The sequence below is a fragment of the Pezoporus wallicus genome, unplaced genomic scaffold (assembly GCF_028554395.1).
Source record: "Pezoporus wallicus isolate ANWC-B61680 ecotype Strahan unplaced genomic scaffold, APGP_CSIRO_Pwel_v1 contig_7684, whole genome shotgun sequence".
NCBI classification, from domain to species: Eukaryota; Metazoa; Chordata; class Aves; order Psittaciformes; family Psittacidae; genus Pezoporus; species Pezoporus wallicus.
The window spans coordinates 376863-393451 of NW_026642638.1; positions in this window are offsets into that span (position 1 = coordinate 376863).

The window sequence follows — 16589 nt, forward strand, 5'->3', positions numbered from 1 at the left end:
TGAGGACGCCAGGATACTGTGGGCCTTGACTGAACCTCTAGCAACATGCTTATGTTTAAGGAGTATAGATTTTGATCTACTGTTTGCAGTCTCTCTGGGAGCAGTAAGATAAATGCTTAAGCTCTTTCTGACTCTTCTTCCAGTGCAGCTTTCCCCTCCTGCTGTAGTTCCAGTAGTTTTCTTCCCAGCTTCTTATTTCAGTATCTGATTACAAAGTTGTTACCTCCAGGATCCAATTGCATTCACTGAAACAAATATGTTACCGGACACACTTCCTTCTTTCAAAAGCTTACAGACTAGATAGATAGACTAAGTATTGAATGCAAGAATAGTACTATTATTTCTGGTTTGCTGGGAACTCAGGCAAAAAGCTGAAGTGGCAATATGACACCATAACACCATATAAGAAATTTACAGCCCAACAGGAGCTTAATTCCAGGCTGCTTGTTTCCCAGATCAGTTCTCTAATCACCCCCTTAGCTGTCAGTTCAAACCTCAGCATAAGCTCTGTGTAAAACTGAACCTTCAGCTGGCCCAGCTTTGCTTCACTTCCATGTCTGGAACTCCTACGAAACTGCAGGAACTGAAGCTGACATGCATTTAGCCGTGTATTTTTTCCTCTGACATATGGTATTTACAAGACTGTCCTACAGTACCATGGTTATTTTAACACACATGTCATTTGTTGCTTGAAATAAGACTAGAAAATCCTTTGAGTACCAAATATATATACATGCACACACATACATATTGCTATTAACTGATTGCAATAGGATTCATGTGGATTCTTACAGTGATTGACACATGGATGTGTAAGGAGGTAAACTGTGAGCTTCATATTTAAGGGGCCCTCGACACACTGCAACAGAAACGTGTCTGTGGAAGCACTCACTGCAGAAACTACCAGTCTGGGGCAAAAACTGTTTTTAGCAAGAAAGCCATAGAGAATTCCTATGCCTCCATGTCTCATTTCTCATCTAACTCTACCGCTTCTCCACCACACACAGTCATATAATCAGGCACACTACTGACCCATGTCACATCTGCAGCAGGAGCCTTGTTGGGATGCAAGGGCCATCAGGGCAGGTCACAGTTGCTTCCTCGGTAGCAGAGTGGGAAATAAAGCAGATCTCCTGATTTCTGTCTCTAAAATGGGCATCCCCAGAAAAATCCTATAAAATCTCTTCATGCAGGAGGAAATAGATTTTTCTAAAAGCACTATAAGGTTATTTCTGTTTCATTGAGGTGAAGGACATGGAAGCTGGGGTTTTGAGGAGGAATCTGGGAAGCCAGTGCCCTTGTACCCTGCCTTCCCCTATGAGGCTCCCAAGTTTAATGCAAAATGTGTCAAAAACTGCGGCTGTCTTTGAGCAACAGTAGCAAACCACCTGCAGCTTTCAGAGGAGGCCGGGAAGGTGGAGAGAAGGGCAGGGGGCTGAGGCAGGGGCAGTTTGTGGGGGTTGCCGTGGCTCAGAAGGAGGGAGGAAGGCTGGGTGCTCCCATTTGTGGTCTCCTTCAGGTTTCTGCTTTCAGGCACAGCCTCCTGCTTTGCCACTTCATTTTGAGACAGCTGCACTAGTTTGAGAGCAGCGTTGGTGAAGCCGATGTTTTCGGTTGTTGCTAAGTGATGTTTACCCTGACCAAGGACTCTGTGAGGCTCATGCTCTGCCAGGGAGGAGGGGAAGCTGTGAGGAAGCAGAGACGGGGCGCCTGACCCGGGCTAGCCGGGGAGGTATTCCATACCACAGCACGTCATGCCCGGGGTGGGGGGTAACTGGGAGTTACCGGGGAAGGACAGGAACTTCCGGGTGGAACTCGTTTTCTTGGCCGGTGGTATCGTATTCTCTTCCCTTGTTATTTTCCCTTATCATTGTTTTAGCTGATAGTAGCGGTGGTGATTTGTTGCTGGACTGTTCTTGTCTCAACCCGTAGGAGTTGCACTCTCTCGATCCTCCTCCCCGTTCCTCCGGGAGCGGGGAAGGGGAGAGCCCCGGTGGGGGGGGGGGGGGGGGGGGGGGAGACGGACACGGACCTTGATTGTTGTCAGCTCGGCACCACTCACTGGGAGTGAGTGAACAAGTTACCTGACTGGGTTTAAACCACGACAGTTCTTTTTGGCGCCCAACGTGGGGCACGAGGGGTTGAGATAAGAACAGATCTGACTGGATTGATAGTCACTCGTCACAATGCTGATTTGGCTCTCAAGGTTTTTCCTCTTGATCTCACAGTTTCAGTATACCATATCTTACGTCCATCCGGTATTGGCTGTATTAGTGTTTTTTAAGTGTGGGGCTTGGGCTAAGGTTTTTATCCCATTGTACTTTATGGTAATGACTTGTAATACAATAGAATCATTGATCATGAAACTGATCTGGTTTATGTTCCCAGTGTGGTCACCACCTTTATACTTTGGGAGGTATATGATGGAGGTGCTTAGCAATTACACATCTTTTTTCTCCTTCTCAGGTGCTCAACCTGTGAAGGAGACATCCTTTTACCCTCCTAGTCGTCCCCCCAGACCATTTACATTTGAGAGTTTTGAATTTTTTAAATGGCCTTTTAATGCTGTTGAGACTTGTTTACTGATGGTGATGGGAATCACCATGCTAACACGCATACAGAGTGTGTTTTGCCCACTACTGATTTCAAGAGTTAAGCAGATTCAGGTTTGGGTCTTGTCTGGGGTCAAAAGACGATGTAGGAGGACCGAGAGATTTTCCCAGAGGCTGGACAGCCATGAGTGGCAGGGTGTGTGGGATAGTATGGGCAAGTATCTAGGTCAGTGGGCCCCTCCAGTATTTTGGAATTTCACTACCGAACAACTGCAAAATCCAGAAGAATTAGTAAAACACTTAAATGAGGTGTGTGGTCATTCTGGCCATACCAGAGATGGACAAATCACGGCAACGTGCTGGGGCTTGGCCTATGCTTACAGGGCCTTGTTCAACACTATCCAGCACCTTCAAAAGGAAAAGAATGTCGGCGGATTTGAGGGCAAAGCGACAGTCGCTACTCAAACTTTGGCTGCAATGAACTGCGCAGCTACCCCAGTGGCAAGTACAGCAGCTGCTCAAACTTCAACTGCAACAGACAGCGCGGTTACCCCAGCTCCAAGCACGGTAGCTACACCACCCCCAGCAACAAGTACAGTCGCTACTCAAACCACAGTGATAATCACTGCAGCCAAACCAGAGGACCAATTCGTACCAATATCAGTTGCCCCTGTACGCAAGAGAACAAGCAAAAAGGAGGCAAAAAGGGTGAAGCGAGATGAAGAACCAATGAATTCACCACCCGGTCCAGAATCTGATCAGGAGTCATCATCACATGACGAAGAAGAAGAAGAAGAGGTAACTTCTCGACCTCGAACCTCAACCGAGCTGCGGAATATGCGAAAAGATTTTACCCGTCAACCAGGGGAGCACATCATCACCTGGTTACTCCGATGCTGGGACAATGGGGCCGATGGTCACGAACTAGAAGGTACAGAAGCCAAGCAGCTGGGATCACTTGCTAGAGAAGGGGGAATTGACAAAGCAATTGCAAGAGAGAAAAGTCCCTCAGCCTTTGGAGGAGGCTCTTGGCAGCTGTGAAAGAAAGGTTTCCGTACAAGGACGATGTTACGAGTCGTTCGGCCAAGTGGACTACTATAGACAAAGGCATCCAGTCTCTGAGGGAATCGGCCATCGTAGAGATGATCTATCACATCAAGCCGAATAACGGGGATACACCTATAGATCCAGATGAAGTTGAATGTACACGACCCATGTGGCGAAAACTTACACGGAATGCACCGTCATCATATGCCCATTCATTGGCAACAGTGACCTGGAATGACATAGTACCACTAACAGTGGATGAAATGGTTCATAAACTCCGAGAGTTCGAAGACAATCTCACTCCTTCCATCATCTCAGCTGTGAAAAAACTGTCCCAGGACCTCGACAAATTGAGGGACGATGTATCTGATTTATCCAGCTCCTCACGTGTACCAACACACGTCTCAGCTATTAACAAAAGACGTCCTATTATTCAAGAGAGGAGATACAGAAGGTATACGCCACGGGGTACCCTATGGTTTTACCTGCTGGATCACGGAGAAGACATGACAAAGTGGGATGGAAAACCTACTTCAGCTTTGGAGGAACGGGTGAGTGAACTGAAGAGGGGAGCAAGGGCCAAGACTGATCGTCCCATGAGAGCTACGGCTTCAGTCTCTGGTGAGCAGTTTCCCAGATGGAGTGGAAGAGCTGATTTTACTCCAGCTCCTGTGATAACGAAGAATAATCCCTTTCAACACGACTTAAGTGTCCAATGCTGTAACGACCATTAGAGGGGCCCTGCCTCCAGCCAGGTGGAGGTAGGGGACAATCGGATTTACTGGACTGTGTGGATCAGATGGCCTGGCACATCAGTCCCACAGAAGTATAAGGCTCTAGTAGATACCGGTGCACAGTGTACCCTGATGCCATCAAGCTGTCAAGGGGTGGAACCCATCTATATTTCTGGAGTAACAGGAGGATCCCAAGAGTTGACTGTGCTGGAGGCTGAAATCAGCCTGACTGGGAGGGAGTGGCAAAAGCACCCTATTGTGACTGGTCCAGAGGCTCCATGCATCCTCGGCATAGACTACCTCAAGAGAGGGTACTTCAAAGACCCAAAAGGGTACCGGTGGGCTTTTGGTATTGCTGCTTTGGAGACTGAGGAAATTGAGCAGCTGTCCACCTTGCCTGGTCTCTCAGAAGATCCCTCTGCTGTGGGGTTGCTGAAAGTTGAAGAACAACAAGTGCCAATTGCGACCACAACAGTGCACCGGCGGCAATATCGCACCAACCGAGACTCCCTGATTCCCATCCATCAGCTGATCCGTAGACTGGAGAGTCAGGGGGTGATCAGCAGGACCCGCTCACCCTTCAATAGCCCCATATGGCCAGTGCGAAAGTCTAATGGAGAATGGAGACTAACAGTAGACTATCGTGGCCTGAATGAAGTCACACCACCATTGAGTGCTGCCGTACCGGACATGCTAGAACTTCAGTATGAACTAGAGTCAAAGGCAGCCAAGTGGTATGCCACGATTGATATTGCCAATGCATTTTTCTCCATTCCTTTGGCAGCAGAGTGCAGGCCACAGTTTGCTTTTACTTGGAGGGGTGTCCAGTTCACTTGGAACCGACTGCCCCAGGGGTGGAAACACAGCCCTACCATTTGCCATGGACTGATCCAGACTGCACTGGAACAGGGGCAAGCTCCAGAACACCTGCAATACATTGATGACATTATTGTGTGGGGCGATACAGCGGAAGAAGTCTTTGAGAAAGGGAGGAAAATAATCCAAATCCTGCTGAAAGCCGGTTTTGCCATAAAACGGAGTAAGGTCAAGGGACCTGCACAGGAGATTCAGTTTTTGGGAATAAAATGGCAAGATGGACGTAGACAGATCCCCACAGATGTGATCAACAAGATAACAGCAATGTCTCCACCAACTAATAAGAAAGAAACGCAAGCTTTCTTGGGTGCAGTGGGGTTCTGGAGAATGCACATCCCAAATTACAGTTCGATTGTAAGCCCTCTCTATCATGTGACCCGGAAGAAGAATGATTTTAAATGGGGCCCTGAGCAGCAACAAGCCTTTGAGCAAATTAAACGCGAGATAGTTCATGCAGTAGCCCTTGGACCAGTCCGGACCGGACCAGATGTAAAAAATGTGCTGTACACTGCAGCTGGGGAGAACGGTCCTACCTGGAGCCTCTGGCAGAAAGCTCCAGGGGAGACTCGAGGTCGACCCCTCGGCTTTTGGAGTCGGGGATACAAAGGATCTGAGGCCAGCTATACCCCAACTGAGAAAGAGATACTGGCAGCGTATGAAGGGGTTCGAGCTGCTTCGGAAGTGATTGGCACTGAAGCACAGCTCCTCCTGGCACCCCGGCTGCCCGTGCTGGGCTGGATGTTCAAAGGCAGGGTCTCCTCTACACATCATGCAACTGATGCTACATGGAGTAAATGGGCTGCACTAATTACACAACGAACTCGAATAGGAAATCCCAGTTGTCCAGGCATTCTAGAAGTCATCATGGACTGGCCAGAGGGCAAAGATTTCGGAATGTCACCAGAGGAGGAGGTGGTGCGTGCTGAAGAGGCCCCACCATATAATAAACTGTCAGAAAGTGAAAAGCAGTATGCCTTGTTTACTGATGGCTCTTGCCGTATTGTGGGAAAGCATCGGAGATGGAAGGCAGCTGTATGGAGTCCTGGACGACAAGTTGCAGAAACTGCTGAAGGAGAGGGTGAATCGAGTCAATTTGCCGAGGTGAAAGCCATCCAGCTGGCCCTGGACATTGCTGAACGAGAAAAGTGGCCAGTACTTTATCTCTATACTGACTCATGGATGGTGGCAAATGCCCTGTGGGGGTGGTTGAAGCAATGGAAGCAGAACAACTGGCAACGCAGAGGTAAACCCATCTGGGCTGCTGCACTGTGGAAAGATATTGCTGCCCGGGTGCAGAACCTGGTGGTGAAGGTACGTCATGTAGATGCCCATGTACCCAAGAGTCGGGCCACTGAGGAACACCAGAACAACCAAGAAGTGGATAAAGCGGCTAAGATTGAAGTGGCTCAGATGGACTTAGATTGGCAACATAAAGGTGAATTATTTTTGGCCCGGTGGGCCCATGACACTTCAGGCCATCAGGGCAGAGATGCAACATACAGATGGGCCCGTGACCGAGGGGTGGACTTAACAATGGACACTATTGCCCAGGTTATTCATGAGTGTGAAACATGTGCTGCAATTAAACAAGCCAAGCGGTTAAAGCCTCTTTGGTATGGAGGACGATGGTTGAAGTATAAATATGGGGAGGCCTGGCAGATTGACTATATCACACTGCCACCAACCCGCCAAGGCAAGCGCCATGTGCTTACCATGGTGGAAGCAACCACCGGGTGGCTGGAAACATACGCTGTGCCCCATGCCACTGCCCGGAACACTATCCTGGGCCTTGAGAAACAGATTTTGTGGCGACACGGCACCCCAGAGAGAATTGAATCAGACAATGGGACTCATTTCCGGAATAACCTTATAGATATTTGGGCCAAAGAGCATGGCATTGAGTGGGTATATCACATCCCCTACCATGCACCAGCCTCTGGGAAAATCGAACGGTACAATGGGCTGTTAAAAACTACACTGAGAGCGATGGGTGGGGGAACTTTCAAGCATTGGGATACACATTTACCAAAGGCCACCTGGTTGGTCAACACCAGAGGATCTGCCAACAGGGCTGGCCCAGCCCAGTCAGAACTTTTACATATTGTAGAGGGGGACAAAGTTCCTGTGGTGCATATGAAGAATTTGCTGGGGAAGACAGTCTGGGTTATTCCTGCTTCAGGTAAAGGCAAACCCACTCGTGGGATTGCTTTTGCTCAGGGACCTGGATATACTTGGTGGGTAATGCGGGAAGATGGGGAAGTCCGATGTATACCTCAAGGGGATTTGATTTTAGGGGAAAACAGCCAGTGAACTCAATTGTATGCTGTTGCCTGCTGTGTAATGCTTTTATAGCCCATCAACTAGATGTCTCCAGGTCACCAGCGACTGGCCCTGACTTCCCTCCAGCCATCATCCCAACAGAGAATGAACTTGGAACATCATGGACCGAATGGACTCAGCAGCATTATAGGGATTGGTCCATGCACTAAGAAAATGATTTTTTTTCCTCTTGGTCTGTATGTATATGGATGTATATATGTGGGAGAGCGATGGTGTATTGAAAATGTGGGATCTGAGCACGACGTGAATGGTATGGAATAAGGGGTGGATAATGTCCTGGGTTCAGCAGTAGCAGTCATGTTTTTTCCTTTGTGTTAACTGGTGCAGTGCTGTGTTTTGACTTCTAGTTTGAGAGCAGCGTTGGTGAAGCCGATGTTTTCGGTTGTTGCTAAGTGATGTTTACCCTGACCAAGGACTCTGTGAGGCTCATGCTCTGCCAGGGAGGAGGGGAAGCTGTGAGGAAGCAGAGACGGGGCGCCTGACCCGGGCTAGCCGGGGAGGTATTCCATACCACAGCACGTCATGCCCGGGGTGGGGGGTAACTGGGAGTTACCCGGGAAGGACAGGAACTTCCGGGTGGAACTCGTTTTCTTGGCCGGTGGTATCGTATTGTTGCTGGACTGTTCTTGTCTCACCCCGTAGGAGTTGCACTCTCTCGATCCTCCTCCCCGTTCCTCCGGGAGCGGGGAAGGGGAGAGCCCCGGTGCAGGGGGGGGGGGAGACGGACACGGACCTTGATTGTTGTCAGCTCGGCACCACTCACTGGGAGTGAGTGAACAAGTTACCTGACTGGGTTTAAACCACGACAATTGGAAAGTCTCTGGATTGTACAGTGGAGGAGGAAAAACCTGAACAATTGATTTTACAAGGTACTGCATAAAGAACCCAATATCACGCAGGCAGCTAAGCAAAACTGAGAGTTCTGAATTTCATGACCCCTGTGGGTTTGACTGTTGATTCTCAAAAGTCTGGGGCTAGCAGTACTGATGAGGCTTTGTTTATGCAGTTCTAACCTCATATTGCTGTGCTGGGGGGATTGGTGAGCCATGCTCAGCACCACCTCTGCACTCACAATGATGTTCAGTTAGGAAGAGACACTTAGCTTTGATTTGGTTCACTTCGCACCACTGCTCTCTTTGCTGGTGTCAAGCACACACATCAACAGAGAGACCTTCTCTTCCACCTTGGAAGAGATATATCCTTTATGTCATGACATTTAAGAAATACTAGGGCTCCAGAAGGAGCAAGGCATCCAGTCACCTAAAGGTGTTCTGCATCTACATTCTTACAAGGCATAGCTTGTATAGTTGTACACCAACTGTAGTCAAAAACCTTCTTTATAATGATAACATCTCTGTATTAAATATTAATATCAGCATTTATGTGTTATGTAGAAAATATTCCTTTTAAAACATTTTAGAATAAAACTAATCAGATTTATTTTATATGCAAATACAGGTGCCAAGCAGACTTTTGCAGCAGCCCGGGGTCTGTAAACAGCTCAACAAATTGGCATTTAGATCTGTACTTGTACGCTCTGCTTGCGAAGACAAAATTTGCCAATGTGATTATACACTTACTCTACAAAAGACACACAACCAGTCTGCTCTTCATTACCATCTGGTGGTTGTTGGATGGAGTGGCATTACTCGCATCTCAAAAAGTTACTGTGGGGAATTTTCATGTGGTCTACAGAAAGGAAAGGGTGCCGTAGCAGCAGTGGGCAGCACAAGGGGGTTGGTTTTGTCTTACAGGCATTAATAAAGAAGCATCAGGCCCAGAAAACACTGACAAAATGAGCAGGTGGAAAGAGAAAATTAAGAAGCATCTGATGGTACTTTAGCATTTCATCAAGTAATTTAAGGCATACCTGAATATCATTTGCAAGGAGCTGAGAACTGCTTGGAAGCATACTGCACTCTTCCCTCCCACTGACAGCAATGGCAGCTGAGACCATTTGACAAGATATGTTGTTAACCACTGTTAATAACTAGTTCCCAGATCTCATTCACTACCTACACTGAGGCATCTTACAAGTGATATCCAAGCAAGGGCCCTATGTCCTTGGTGGTAAGCAAGATAATCCCTTTCTACAGCAATATAGGGAGCTAGCTCTCCTCTCACCCTGTTCATGCTCTCCACTTTATAGTCTCTTCCCCTTCCCACCAAATGGTTTAATCAAAGGGAAACTCTGTGGTGTGATTTAGCTTGGAAGGAACTTTTAGAAGCCATTGGTCCAAGCTCCTGCTGAAAGCACAGCCAGCCTCAAAGTTGAATCTGGTAGCTCAAGGCCTCTGAGGAGATCCTTACCCTTTTCAATCTTCTTGGAGTATTTTTAGTGAAGCAAAGGTAGTCTGCTCTTATACCAAGTGAAAGAAGTATAACTGATGCAGTACAATACCATTTTGCCTTCACATAAGTGTATGGATCAACAGATAATTGTTATACAGTGTGTATAACTGGGAGTGAGTGAACAAGTTACCTGACTGGGTTTAAACCACGACACAAGTCCACTCTAAGTATTTTGCAACAGAAATACAACCTCCGGGCCACAGTCACAGAGGATGCTAGTCTGGATACACCATGTATCCAGGTTAATCTAGTGCAGCTACAATCATAGTGCATAAGACAATCTCCTCCCTTATGTACTAGATTGAATTTTTCAACTATAGCATGAAATAAAATAAATTCATTATTGCAATTAAAATATTCACAAAGCATAACAGACTTAAAAACAGAAATCGTTTTACATCTCAGTTGCTTTTTACCTTGACAGAAGATATACTCTTCAGTTCCTTTCCCAGCTCTGCCACTGATTTCTGTGACTTTGGATAAGTCATTTAGGTCGAATCTTCTCAACAAGCGTAGCTAATACTAAGTGCATGAATGTATACGAAGGCTTTTATATGTAAGCATGACACAGATCTTCTGCAGGTCAAATGCCCAAATCTACATTTAAAATTTTGATCTCCAGAACTCTGTGTCCTGTTTCATAAATTTTAGTGGAGACTTACATATGATGCAGGGATATTTGAAGGTATTAATTAGTTCAAATGCACACAGTGCCTTAAAAATGTAGAGTATATAATTACTATCACTATCAAATAGGTCAGTATTTAACCAATACTCATGTCCTTGTTAGCTTAGACATTTTGTTGATTTTGTGTCTCATTTTGGATATTTAATACATAATCAGCTTTCTAAACATTTCTCTGCTGGACACAGGCATCAGAGAGTACATGAGATTAATGCTATCTGAGAAATAAACCCTCCTTAGCCAATACACTGTCTAATGCACAGGCCTCCATAGTCACCTCTTTGACCTCTTAGCCCATTTAGACACAAGAAATGAAGGGCTTCCACTGCTGATGGTGAAAATGAATGGTGGAAAACCCAGGGGACAAAAAGGAGCCTGAATATTTTACAGAGACAAATACATGATTCCAGGAGGTAGACTTCACAAAATGAATGGTTTTAGCAGGATGGATGAGGTCGGCATTCACAAGCGCTCTTTCTTATCTTGTGGAAAACCATCTGTGCATTCCCTGTCTTACTACTCCAGAGGAATACGTGCTCTTTTCCCTGCTGCATGGGTCAGCTCACAGCCCAAAAAGATAAAGTACAAATCTACCCTGACTTATGTATGATTTAGACACCAGGGTCATTTATGTCCTGTTCCAAAACTCACTGAAGTAAACTAAAAACCTGCCACTCAAGCCAACGATTCTGGATCAGAACCAGAAAGCATTTTTCACTCTAAGTTCCTGACTTACTCTGTTGGGGTTTTCTCTATATTTATATTTTGTTTTCTTATAGCCTCATTGTTGCGGTTTGTTTTTTTTAAATCCTGTTATGTTCTAATTCCTCACCACATTACAGACAGGCATGCGATATTTTGCATTCATCGAAGGGGGACGGACAGGAATTTGACTTGGCTGCCACTCTTGTGGCTGGCCCCTCAGACTGGTCTAACACAGAGACAATACTGAAACACATTTTGCAGACTTCTTTAAATTAAAACCTTGATAATGTCCAGAAGCTGAAGTAAAATGTAAGCCCTAATGTGCTAGGTGAAAGGAGAGAAACTCTCTGATCCAAGGAACAAGTCACTTAAGGAGACACTTGGCAAGATGACAGGGAAATGCTTCCAAATGATAAAATTAAGTATATTTTTTATATTTCTTCTTTTGGTCTCTTCTGCCCATGAAACTGAGTCTTTCTACCTCTTTCACTTCTGCCCAGAGCTGATATTAGAAAATACCTGAAGCTAATACTACTAATCACATAAATGCTTGCCGCTGCCAAGGGGAGCAACAGGATACTCCCTCATCCTTTATCTCACCTTTTACTGCTTCCTGAGCTTTCTAGTTCTGTGGATTCCCCTAAAAGAGGAGGCAAGATGGTTTTGCCTTCTGAGGTGGGATTGAAGGCAGCCACAAACAGTGCAGTCTTTTCCAAAGTGCCTTAACAGTGAATAAATCAGTACACCCTGCTGTTCAACAATTCCTCCTGCTGGCCTCTCAAAGCAGTCATCTCAGAGACAGCCTCTGTGCCCCTGTGCCATTGCAGCGGCAAGAGATACCGACAGGGGCTAAAAAACTAGTAGCATCCCAGTTTTGTGATCTGACTGAAGAACCTCTATCTCATGTATTTACCAGTTATCTTTCTCTGTGTTCAATTTCTTTCTCTTCCAATTCTTATCTTTGCACTTATTTTAGCCTTTATTTTAGGGCTCTTCTTCAACTATCTAAAAACAGCACAAATGATAGGGCGCAATCTATTTCTCAGTTTATGGACTGCTTTCAGTGACTTGCTGCCAGCCCACACAACATATATAAATCATGGATTTTAGACCTGCAGCCCTGCATCAGCTAAAGAGATAAGTAAAATTACTTGTTGTCTTACACCTCCCTGTTGACAAAAGTGACTCCCAGCTGAAGAGATTCACATGTGCTCTTTATTTCAGCAAGCAAGAAACATCCATCTCACTCTTCGAATGTGCTCCTGAGACAAGAAAGGAGTGTGCAAGCAGCTGTTGTGTAGGATTATTCAATTTGTTAAAATCATGCCCACTTTGTTTTCTCCCAGTGTAGGTATGACTATACATGGTGATATATATCTAATGCTGTCATTTTCATGGCTGTAAATCTACTCAATAGAATTCCAGAGGAAATCGCCATCAGCAAAGAAATCGCCCTGGAAATTTTCAGTCTGGCAGCTGTTATTGTTGTATTTTGCTTGTTTTCTAATAATCACTTTTAAATATGAGAGATGAAATATTTTGTAAACATATTCTTGAAATACAAAGCAAAATTTCCTCGTCACCTTTGTCCCTGGAGGCAGCAGACAAACTTGATAATGAGTGGAAATACAATATGCCTACCTTTCCTAAGGCAGATGCAACAAGAGCATAAAGAACTGTTTCTATATGTGATGACCCTTCTTGGCTCTGTTCTAGATTTTTCTCTTTAGGGCCTTACCATAAACAGGCACAACCTCTTAAAAAACACCATACACAGTCATAACCTCTTAAAAAGCAAATACTACCGAATCTTAACCAAAACATCTGTTTCTTTTCTTACTGAACCTAGCTCTTTGAGAAATATGTGATTTGGAAGCTGTGTCTCCAATGCACTGAGGATACTTTCAGTTTGATGTAATTTTAAAACTGGAAGTACCTTCCAATGGGAAAGGCTCCCATTCAGCACTAGTTTTTATCCCAAATCAGACCTAAGTCAAATCCCCAAAAATTTTGATACAAAACTAGTTTTGAGGAAAAACTAATTAGGACCTTCAATCTCCCCAGCAATGTAACACAGCGTATAAGCAGGGGCTACTGTAAATTACAGTCTCCATGGAAGAACTGCAAATCATAAGAAGGGGAAGAAAGTGATGTTACCACCCTTTAGAGTAACAAGATCACAAAATACTTAAAATTGGAAGGGGATGTTATCTAGCCTACCTCCTGCTCAACTGTAGAGCTAAGTTCCACTCCTGCTCTGAGTTGCACTAACCTCAAAGCTAGATCAGGTTGCTCAGGGCTTTGAAAGAAGTATCTCAATTCTAAATTTGAGGGTAAATATTGCAGAAATCTACCTTTTCTCAAAGAAAAGTTCATTTTGATTGAGCATTTTCCTTCAGGCATTTTCCTTTGACAGGCTGAGGAAGTTGGGGCTGTTCAGCCTGGAGAAGAGAAGGCTTCATGGCGGCCTTCCAGTATCTGAAGGGGGCCTACAGGGATGCTGGGGAGGGACTCTTCATTAGAGACTGTAGTGATAGGACAAGGAGTAACGGGTTAAAACTTAGAGAGGGGAAGTTTACATTGGCTATAAGGAGGAAATTCTTTCCTGTTAGGGTGGTGAGGCACTGGAATAGGTTGCTGTCCTGGGGTCAGCAGTAGCAGCCATTTTTCTCCTTCTTGGTAGCTGGTGCAGTGCTGTGTTTTGACTTTCAGCTCAGGAACAGAGCTGATAACAATGATGTTTTGGTTTGGCCAAGGACTTTGTGAGCCTCACGCTCTGCCAGGGAGGAGGGGAAGCTGGGAGGAAGCAGAGACAGGACACCTGACCCAAGCTAGCCAAAGAGGTATTCCATACCACAGCACGTCATGCCCAGGATGTAACTGGGAGTTAGCCAGAAGGGCTGCGAGTCTGCAGGGTTGGAGGAGGTATGGGTCAGTGCTTGGTTGGGCTGGGGGGGGCAAGTTATCGGTCGGCTGGTGGTGAGGTGTTGTATTCTCTTCCCTTGTTATTTCCTTTATCATTGTTATTATTGGTGGTAGCAGTAGTTTTTGTTATACCTTATTTGTGTTATACCTTAGTTACTAAACTGTTCTTATCTCAACCCGTGGGAGTTGCATTCTTTTCGATTCTCTTCTCCATCCCTTCGGGAGTAGGGGGAAGGCAAGAAGAGGGGGGGACAGTGAGTGAAGGAGCTCTGCCTGGTTTTAAACCACGACGGTTGCCCAGGGAGGTTGTGAATGCTCCATCCCTGGCAGTGTTCAAGACCAGGTTGGACGAGGCCTTGGGTGATATGATTTAGCGTGAGGTGTCCCTGCCCATGGCAGGGGGGTTGGAACTAGATGATCTTAAGGTCCCTTCCAACCCTAACGATTCTATGATTCTATGATTCTTCTTCCTGACGATGGAGCGCTTTGATCAACACACTTACATGAAAATATACACAGAGAAGTTGCTTTTGTGACTGAATTCAGCCATTCTTTCTCTGTTGCTAGAAGCAAACAAGCTAGGCTCTTCTTTGACTCACAGATTTGTAAAGGGTATGTAGAGATTGCATCCCATCACTGAAATGGGACAAAGAGACACATTGCATTCTAGTGGCTCAGTACGGTAAAATACATCTGAGTGTGAGCATCCTACTCATCTTTCTCTAGTCACTACTTTTAAAAGGACTTATTTAATCTGACAATTTAAATAGGGTTTTGCAGTGAGCTGCTTCAGAAAATAATGAAAAGGCAAGGCTGCAGAAAATGAACTCCATTTATCAGAAAAATAATTTCTGGGCCATTCTAGTAACAGTATTTCATTTCTTATGCAAAAAAAAAAAACCCAAACCAAACAACTACACAAATAAAGACAGGACCAGGTCTAAAAAGCATAGAAGCAAAGGTCTCAATCCTGTAAATACATACACAATTTGCCATGGTATGCATCAGCCTGTTCAAATCAAGGGAGCTGCTTGCAATGGGAAGATATATTTGTGCTCAATTTCTACACAATAATACATCAGGTATTAACTCTTTCTATCCTGCTTCTGACATCCCACCAGCACTGACAAACCTGAGTTGTTAGGAACTATATAAAAGGAAATACCTGAAATATCTTTTAATGGGAATCATAACAATATCACACTTCATGTCTCTGTTCTTTAAATATCTCCTTAAAAGTAGCCTCTGCAGTGCGGTCTACAACTGCCTTCATTTTTTCAGCAACATGTAAGACTACAGAATCCTTGTAGTTAATATGTGTACTATATAAATCCATGCAAACTAAATGCTGCCTTCACTTTCTTCATGTCTATCCCAACACTTGTTGCATGTCTTCCTAACTTATCCTGGATGGTTTGTTCCCTAAAGCCAGGACTGTCTTTTTGACAATTTGGCACAAAGACCTTAATCTTTAACCTCCTGACCTAGCATCAGAGGGAGAAGAAGCTTCTGAGACTCCCAAACCTGGGTTGAAGAATTCAGAAGATCAGCAGAGTTGCTTCCCACAGGCCATGAGGAGGGGGCAAAGAAAATCTACTGTGGTGTAGACACAAGGCTGGGAGATACAAAAAGGGATTTCAAATGTGTGTTACAGATGTTTATCTGACATGATTACAGACTCACTAAATTATTCTGGCTGCAGATATTATAGGATATAATGAATCCTATAGCTCTTATATATTCTCTTCTCACTTTGATTATTAAAGGTCATAACTTGAACTCACAGTTTTGATATTTACAGTTAATTCTTTAAACGCACCATTCTAAGTGTTTTACAGGCTCTTGAAAGAAATTAGAAGCTGCACTAAGATCTTAATTGACAGCATAAAAAAGAGGGATAAAAATGGGGCACAAGGGCATGAGTTTTGAAGTGTACCTTTTTTATTTCCTGCAGGAAGGGTGAGGGTGTTGAGGCTTATTGAGAAACCTGATGGAAAGCAAAAGGGCTGGGTGGATAAGGTGATCTGAGTGTGGGACAGCATCATGCTGCCTACAGATCCCAGGATAAAGCACACATTCAGTCTGTCACTTCACAACTCTCCCCATCGCTTTTGCAGCTTGCCCACTGTGCTGAAATCCCATAAGCACACTATAAGTATCTCCAACTTGCCATTTTCTGCTATCGAGGAAGACTGCTCACAAGCTGTATCTGAGTCAAGGGACTATTGTAGATGTAAAATGACAATAGCATCATCACTAAGCAGATGAAACATGCTACCTGTTTCTTTACCTGCCTCTTTTCTCTAAGTATAAATATTAACAGGGTTTGTTTTTTACCTGCACAGGTAGTCATTTCACAGTTCCTAGGTTTCA